The sequence below is a fragment of the Panthera onca genome, chromosome A2 (genome assembly GCF_046562875.1).
Source record: "Panthera onca isolate mPanOnc1 chromosome A2, mPanOnc1 haplotype 2, whole genome shotgun sequence".
Lineage (NCBI taxonomy): Eukaryota > Metazoa > Chordata > Mammalia > Carnivora > Felidae > Panthera > Panthera onca.
Genome location: NC_138340.1, coordinates 11121421 through 11131028, shown reverse-complemented (window position 1 = coordinate 11131028; position 9608 = coordinate 11121421). Strand labels below are relative to the sequence as shown.

Sequence of the window (9608 nt, the reverse complement as noted above, 5' to 3'; positions counted from 1 at the left end):
GTCTGAGCATCAAAGGGGGGGATGTGGTAGGGTCCCCTCCCTAAGGAGAGAAGAAAAAAGAGAGAAAGGGAAAAAAACAAGATAGCCTGGCCATGTGCCTACGTGACAATATCCCTCATGACCTTGTGAACTGAGACTACTTAATCAGACTACATGTTTTTGTATGTTACCATATACAGGAGACAAAGAAATAAAAATATATTAAAAAAACTATGCCACAGGACGTTGGGGGCTCAGTTCTTTGGGTACAAACCCAATTGAGCAGTGCTGGCCGGAATCGAGTTGCCTCCTGGAAAGAAAAGCCTCGGAGTCACGACTCTCTGTGCGAGAATCCTGCTACGTTATTTCACTCAGTATAGCACCCTATACTCTCCATCCATGTTGTTGCAAATGGCAAAGTCTCATTCCTTTTTACGGATGAGTAATATTCAATTTTTTGTATATAAATATATAAATATATTTGCCAATCTACTTTATACATTCATGTGTCACTGGACGCTTCCAAAGAGTGGCTAGTGTAAACAATGGTGTAATAAACATGGGGTGCGTATATATTTTCGAATTAGTGTTTTTGTTGTCTTTGGGTAAATATCCAGCAACAGAATTACATGATCATGTAATTGCTTTGAGGAGCCTCGATACTGTTTTCCACAGTGGCCGCACCAGTTAGCATTCCCACCAACGTGGATAAGTGTTCCCTCTTCTCCACATCCTCACTAACATTTGTGTCTTGTCTCCTTATACTAGCCATTCTGACTGGTGTGAGGCGATAGCCTTCTTCTTTGGGGTGTCACATAAAGGGAATTGTTTTATTTCCTTTTCAGATCATTCATTCTTTGTATGTAAATATGCAATTGATTTTTTGAGGGTTGGCTGTGTACCCAGTTTCTTGGCTGAATTAATTTATTGGAGGTGCTAGTTTTTTGGTGTTATCTTCAGGATTTTCTACATACAAGATCACATCTTCTACACGCGTAACTTTATTTCTTTCTAACCATTTTGGATACCTTTTCTTTCTTTAATTGCTCTGGCTAGAACTTCCAGTGTTGAGTAGAAGTTGTGAAAGCGGGCATCCTTTCCTTGCGTCTGATCATACAGGAAAATGCTCACTGTATCACCCTTGAGCACGTGTTTGCTGTGGGGTTTTCATACAGGGCTTTATGTTGAGATAGTTTCCTTCTATTCCTAGATTTTAGTGTTTTTAACATGTTCCATTTACAAATGTAAAAATTAATTTCCTGACTGCAAAATATAAACAATGATGTATCTGCCAGATTAGCAATGCATGGTCGTGTCATGCTTTTTTTCTCTTATTTTGATAGTCACATCGACTACATGGAACTAGGCAATGATACACAAAGTTCAAAATTTCTTCTTCTGGGATCTTTGGAGGAACCAGAATTGCAACCCTTCCTCTTTGAGCTGTTCCTGTCCGTGTACCTGGTCACCATACTTGGGAATCTGCTCATCATCCTGGCTGTAAAATCTGACTCCCACCTCCACACACCCACGTACTTCTTCCTCGCCCACCTGTCCTTCGTAAACATCTATGTCGCCTTCACCACGGTCCCCCAGATGGGAATGTACAAACACAGAAAAGTCGTAAAAGTCATAACTTATGAAAGCTGTGTCATGCAGATGTACTTTTTCATACTCTTTGTAGGTTTAGACAACTTCCTCCTGACTGATGACTTATGACAGCTTTGTGGTCATCTGTCACCCGCTACACCACCCAGTCACCATGAACCCCTGGCTCTGTGGACTGCTGGTTCTGGTGTCCTGGATCATGAACATCCTGCATTCCTTGATACAAACCTTAATGGTGTTGCAGCTGTCCTTCTGGACAGGCATGCAAATCCCCGATTTTTCTGTGAGCTCAATCAGATGATCCAACTTGCCTGCTCTGCCACCTTTCTTAATGACACGGTGTGCTGTGCTGTTGGGTGGTGCTCCCCTGGCTGGGATCCTTTACTCTTATTCTAAGATAGTTTCCTCCATACGTGGGATCTCATCAGCTCTGGGCAAGTATAAGGCATTTTCCACCTGTACATCTCACCTCTCGGTTGTCTCCTTATTTTATTGTATGGGCCTGGGAGTGTACCTCAGCTCTGCTGCTACCCAGAGCTCCCACTCAAGTGCAATATCCTAAGTGATGTACACAGTGGTCACGCCCATGCTGAACCCCTTCATCTACAGCCTGAGGAACAGAGACAGAAAGGAGGCTCTAAATGTATTTTTCAGAGGGAAGCCATAAAAGAGCCATTTTCCCAGAAGTACCTGTGATTGCTGGCTCAGAGCTTAACAGCCAGAGATTGTGATCCTTTAATCGGATCATGGAAGAACTTAATCCCTCTATTCATATCCTGGAATTTCAATTTTTCCAAAGTTCGACTGCTTTATTAAATTTAAATAAGTCCCTTTGTTTAACTTTATGCTCCTTCTGGTACCCACCAGTTTTTCATTTTTTTTGTTTTCTTACTTTCCAAAGTTAGTCCAACCTTGAATCAGAAACAGTTTGGAGATTCCCATTTGCTTCACATAGTGATGAACTGTACCAGTTTTATGGAATAAACTATATTTGGCAACTGAGGCCATTTATATAATTTTACTGTAGAGGAAATTCTGTGACTGCCCATTCCTTTCTACATGACTACCTTGAATGCTTTTCCTGATAATGTAGACTTTAACATATTAGTTTGTTTTGTAGTTAGTCATGGGGTTTTAGGATCCTCACTAGGATCCTGTTCTCTCTCTTATCAGCTCAGCATCCACAGTATCCCTGGCACAGAATAGTAAGGCAAAAATTCCTTATGAAAAACATGCTCTGCTCCAAGTGTAAAGTACAGAAAGACAAATTTGCATAAACCAAGTGACTAATATGGGGTTACTATCCGAGAAGACCTGAAAAAATGATGACATAAAATTTTCAATCACGCCGTATTTTATTGCAGAAAATATGTTTTTGATGATGTATATCTTATTGAGGTGTGAGATATTTGGTGTCCATGTTTAAAGGGTTTTATTAATTGGAGTGAAGAATTTAGTGGCAGATTTTATATTATTTAATTGGATGATTTTTTTGTTTCTACTTGAAAATTTCCAGTGTTGCCTACAAGTATTGTTTCCTCCATTGTCCTAAACTTAATATCTCATCTTTAAAAATGCTGTCATAAAAATTATAGTGTGAGTGAGTGAACCATATGTGTATTCTCTCTGGGATTAATTTCTTTACCTTTTTTATGCTCTAAACTCTCTTCAATCCTCATGAGCAGAGGATGATGTGGACAGGAGCTTGAATTCCTGCCCAGTAATGCTCTGGGTATGGAGTCTTGTGACCAAGAGTCCCACAAATTATCCACACAAAAAACATATAGGTCTTTCCAATCTCTACCAGTTACCTAGAAGAGAACCTGAATGGTAGTCACTTTTTAGTACATTTATCTGAAATAAATGTGAATAACCAGGTCATTATGAATGCCGTCTTCAAATATCAGAACAAATGCCAAAAATAAAAAGCAGTAGATTATCCTTAATTGTCTCAGATTTTTTCATATTGGTTATTGTATCAGTAAGCTATTGGTGCGTAACAAGCCTTGCCAAAGGTAAATGATTTAAGATAATGCTTTCTAAATTTTTAAAATTTATATTTTAATTAGTTAATATGTAGTGTGCTATTGGTTTTAGAAGAAGAATTTAGTGATTCATCACTTACACACAACACCCAGTGCTCATCACAACAAGTGTACTCCTTAGTACCCATCACCCATCTAGCCCATCACCCACCTACCTCCGTCCATCAACCTACACTTTCTTCTCTATCATTAAAAGCATCTTGTGGCTTTTTTCCCCACTCTTCTCTCCCCCCATATGTTCATCTATTTGGATTGTTACATTCCACGTATCAGTGAACTCATATGATATTTCTCTCTCTCTGATCGACTCATTTCGGTTAGCATAACACATTCTATCTCCAACGATCACATGGGAATCTATGTTTGGGAAGTCTTCCCCTCTCTGTTGGTCTCCTCATGAGGTTGTGGAGGGCTGTGGGTCTGCTGGAAGTGCTCTGTTAATCCTGGCTGCATTCTCACATCTGGGAACTTGCTGGTTCCTAGATAGGCTAGGCTAGGTTGACCATCCTTAGAGCAACTGGGCTCTGCTCCACATGATTTCTCCACCTACAGTAGGCTTGCTTGGACTTGTTTCAATGGCAGAGGCAGGGTTCCAAGAGAGCAGCAGAAACACGCCAAAGACCCTTGAGGCACGTTGTCATTTTTACCAGATAGTATTAGCCAAGGCAAATAAAATAGTAAATTTAACCCAGATTCAAAGGTGGAGAAGTGGGAGGAGCTTCCCAGTCACATTGCAAAGTACATGGATACAGGGATAAGTGGTATTTGGGGCCATGTCTGCAAAAGGTGTACCACATGTGTAATTTTCAATTCAATAAAGTTGTATTGGTGCAGGGCAGAAAATCAACACACAGAACAATGTAGTTCAGTACAACATAGTGATTCAACAATTCTACATGTTACTTGGTGCTCATCATGGTGCGTGTGTTCTTAAGGGTTGAATCTAAAGGATTTTCTATATTCAGTTCATATCATCTGTAAATAAAGACAATTTTACTTCTTTCTTTCCGATTTACAATCCAATGAAGAAATGAGCAGAAGACATGAATAGACACTTTTCTTTCTTTCTTTCTTTCTTTTTTAACGTTTTTTATTTATTTTTGGGACAGAGAGAGACAGAGCATGAACGGGGGAGGGGCAGAGAGAGAGGGAGACACAGAATCGGAAACAGGCTCCAGGCTCGGATCCATCAGCCCAGAGCCTGACGCGGGGCTCGAACTCACAGACCGCGAGATCGTGACCTGGCTGAAGTTGGACGCTTAACTGACTGCGCCACCCAGGCGCCCCAAATAGACACTTTTCTAAGGAAAACATCCGGATGCATTTTTTTTTTTATCTTGCCTGAATGCTTTAGCTAGATGGGCACCGTTGTGTTGCTGATGATCTCGGAAGAGGTTTTCTAACCTTTCCACGATTGAGTACAGTGTTATTGTGGGTTTGTCATATATAGCCTTTTTTTTCATGTTGAGGTATGTTCCCCCTATACCCAGTTTGTTGAAGATTTTTTTTTATAATCATGAAAGGATGTTGTATTTTGTCAAAAGCTTTTTGCATGTATTGAGATGATATGATTGTTATGTTTCATTCTACTAATGGGGTGTATCACCTTTATTGATTTGCTTGTGCTGAACCATCCTCGTATGCCAGAGATAAATCCCACTTGGTCATGGTGTATAATTCCTTTAATGTGCTGTTTGATTCAGTTTGCTGATATTTTTGAAAAATTTTGTGTGTGTGTTCAGCAGGGATACTGGTCTATATTTTTTCTTTTTTTTTGTACTGACCTTTTCTACCTTTGGTATCAGGGTAATGCCAGCCTTGGAAAATGAGGTTGAAAATTTGTCTTCTTCTCTAAGTTTCTGGAAGGGTTTGAGAAGACTTATCATTAATTCTTCTTTATATGATTAGTAGAACTCACCTGTGATGCTCTCTGATTCTGGGCTTTTTTTTTTTGCCAGAAGATTTTTGATTAGTGATTTAATATCCCTACTTATTATTGGTCTCTTCACATTTACTATTTATTCCTGATTTTGTTGTTACATTGTACATTTCTAGGGATTTATCTATTTCTTTTAGGTTGCCCAATTTGTTGCAGTGAGATAGTTCATAGTGGTCTCCCATGATTCTTTCTATTTCTGTGGTTTTGGCTGTAAAGCATCACCATTTGCTATTGATTTTATTTATTTGGGTCTTCTCCCTGCACCCCCCCCCCCCTTTTTGGTCAAACTAAAGGCTTGTCAATTTTGCCTAGCTTTTCAAAAAATTGGCTCCTTATTTTATTAATCTTTTCTACTGGTTTTCTGGTCTATATATCATCTATATCTGCTCTGATATCTGTTATTTCTTTTCCTCTGCTGCTTTGGACTTAGTTGCTGCTTCTTTTCCTGGGTCTTTCAATGATAAAGTTAGGTTATTTTCTTAAGGTCGTTTTTCTCTTAACGTAGGTGCTTATTACTATAAACTTCCCTCTGAGAACTGCTTTTGTAACATCCCATAAGTTGTGATATGCTATGTTAACATTTTCCTTTGATTTAAGATTTTAAATTTGCTTTTTGATTTTTTTCTTTCACACATCAGTCATTCACAAGTGCATGGTTTAATTCCAACATACTTGTAAGCATCTCAGATATCTGTACTCTCACATCCACTGCAGCATGATTCACAATAGCCAAGACATGGAAACAGCCCAGCATCCGTTGACAGATGAATTAATAATGATGACATCTATACAGTGGAATTCACCAGTTTAAAAGGAAGACATGCTTTCCTTTGCTCAAAGATGGATGGACCCTGGGGGCATTATGCTAAGTAAAAGAATCAGGCAGAGAAAGACAAATACTTTATGATCTCATTTATATGTGAGATATAAAAATCCGAACCATAGAAACAGAGAGTAGGTTGATGTTTTCCAGTGGCTAGGGTTTGGGGAAATGAGAAGGTGCTAGTGGAAGCCTAAGAACTGTCTGTTATAAGATGAATAAGTTCTGGGAACTTAATGTACAATGTAGTCATTATACTTAACTATATTGTGTTGTATATTTGAATGTTGCTGACAGAGTACATAGTAAATGTTCTTCCAACAAAAAGAAATGGTAACTATGTGAAGTGATGGATGTATTCACTAACCTATTGTGATGATTATTTCACAACATATAAATATGTGAAATCACCAAGTTATATGCTTAAACTTCCATAATTTTATTTGTCAATGAAATTTCAATAGAGCTGGATAAACGAAGAAAATATGTTCCAATGTCTCTGTCTTTTATTTGCATTTCCAATGTAACCTCCTCCCAATGGAACCCTCCCAATAAACAAACAAACAAACAAACAGTACCAGGATGAAAACCTTTATGAGTATGTCAATGGGAAGGTCAATCAATAGAAAAACAGTATCTACAGAAGGATGCCATAAAAATAGCATCAGTGATACAATAGTTGCTAACTTCATTAATCAACGAGTTAGATACAGGGTCCCCAGTCTCTCTGAGGCAACTGGAAAGAAAACCTTGGTTTCTTTGTCCTTTTCTTTTAATAAGAATGTTGATCTATAGGTGAGTGGTGAGGAGGAAACTTACATTTGGAGGAAAGTTTGACCATCTGGAGTAGAACTTCCATAACTGATCATTAGACACCTAATTCTCACTCTCTTGTCAGATCATTGCACTGCTGAAGGTGGAAGTGGAAATGAAACCTACTGAATTGAAATTAACAACCATGGTAGAATATTTGCAGAGGTGGCCCCAAATGCCGTCTTTCTCTGTAGCCATATCTTTGACAATGTGCACAGTACCTTACATCAGGAGGTGGAGACTATTCTTCCACCTTTGATTCTGGATGGATTAGGATTTTTCATTTACTGCAGCCAGCATAATATGATAGAAGTGACAGTGGAACTTAAAGGCCTTGTGCATTTCTGCTGCTCTCTCTTGGAACTATGGCTCTGCAAAGTGAATAAAATGAGATGGCCTGCAGAGGAAGTGGGGACATATGGAGCACAGCCCAGTTGTCCAAGTCAAGGTCACCCTGGATCAGCCACAGATAGCTAGCCTAGCCCCAATTATATTAGAATGCTCTGGAAAGATCAGCAGAGCCTCCCCAGCTGACACACAGCTGACTCAAGACCCTTGAGGAGATCAACAGAGATTAGAACAACTCAGCACCATACAATTCCACTGAATTCTAAAGACATTCTACCAAGCCCTTTGCTTTCAGGATGGTTTGCTATGCAGCAACATTCATGATCATTCTGTTATTCAAGTTTATTTGGATAATTATTAAAAAATTATTCCTTTTCAGTTATCAGTAGAGGTTGGAAGGATTTGCATTTGGGTGGAAAAAATATGGTGTCTTGGAATCACATAACTGAGCAGGAATTCAAGCTCTCTTGTGCCCTGCAAAGACATCTTGATTTTAGCCCAATGAGACTCATTTTTGGCATTGACCTCCAGACCTGAAAGAGTGGAAATTTGTTTCTTTTAAACCTTTAATGTGATAATTGTATAAAGCAGCAGTTGGAAATGACAAAGACATTCATCCAAAAAATTTTCTTTGAAGAAATAGAACCCAAGACTCTCAACTCATTTACATAGGTTCCTTGACTAAGGGCATTTTGTGTTGAAACCCTACTTGAGTAGAAGAAACAAAACCTGAAGTCAATTTGGAGATACTCAGCCTTATGAGCTGGTACACAGGATTTCTCCTTACATAAATGCAAATATGATACAGTTTCTGAGACCTCTGGGCATTAAGATAAGAAACATGATTCATTGTTAAAAATAAGGCCACCTGTTCTAGTCTAATTTTTTTGTCTAAATTTCTACATTCCTAGAATTCCAAGTTAAGGCAAACCTTCATTCTCTTCCTTTCTTTACCCTCAAGTTTCTCTCAAGCTTTCTTTCAACACAACATGTAAGTTATAATGAGTTACAATAAGGGTCATGAATTTCATGCATGTACATCTATGTATGTGAGTGAGTTTGTTTGAAAGAAAAATATACAAGTTAGAGATGGAGGGAGGCAAACCATAAGAGACTCTTAAAAACTGAGAATAAACTGAGGGTTGATGGGGGGTGGGAGGGAGGGGAAAGTGGGTGATGGGCATTGAGGAGGGCACCGGTTGGGATGAGCACTGGGTGGTGTATGGAAACCAATTTGACAATAAAGTTCAGATTTTAAAAAAGAAAAATATACATAAATACACATACATTTGTATGTACATTTGCATACACAACCCTTATTCTTGAACATTCTTTGGACTCAACAGTATTTCTACGTCATCGTTCCTCACCACATCTCTTGAAGTTATGTTTATCTTCCACATTGCCTTCAGAAGAAAGCAATGGGTAGAGTGATCATATCCTAAAAATCGCATAACAAAGCAGTTAAAACTTACCATGAGCCTTCTTGAGTACTATATAAATGGAATCATGCAGTATGTACCCATGATTTTTCAATGGCTCTTTCAATTTAAAGTTGTATACTTTAAATATGTGCAGTTTGTCGCATGTAATAATGCTCCAATAAGTTAATTAGAAATTAAAAATTCTAATGGTGCATGACTCAGGGTCAGATCTGGAGCACAGTGAGCTGAGTCACACCTAATGGGGTGGGAGATCTCTCTACCAGCTGTGAAAAAGCAAAGGTTCACATGTAAATATTAAAATAGTGGAACTAAATTAAGACAAATCACATTCAATAAACTCACGTTTTGTAGACTAGAAGATTAGCCCACATACAGAAAAGGAGTAAACTGACATAAGTTAGTTCAAGACAGAAAGACACTAGAACCACACACCTCATGGACGAGCCTTCAAAACACAATGTAGAGATTCACACCTGACTATGGACTCATGAGGAGCCCAGCAGAGATCCAAACAACTTCCTACCCTACAATCCCATTCAATAATAAAGATATGTAGTAAGCTATTTTATTTGAGGATGCTTTGGACACAGCAATAGCTAACTGATATAATA

General features: G+C 38.6%; 1 pseudogene; it reads left to right on the top strand.

The window, feature by feature from the left end:
* The first annotated feature begins 1335 nt into the window (after positions 1-1335).
* On the top strand, positions 1336-2254 carry LOC144613888 (olfactory receptor-like protein OLF4; annotated as a pseudogene).
* The last annotated feature ends 7354 nt before the right edge of the window (positions 2255-9608 follow it).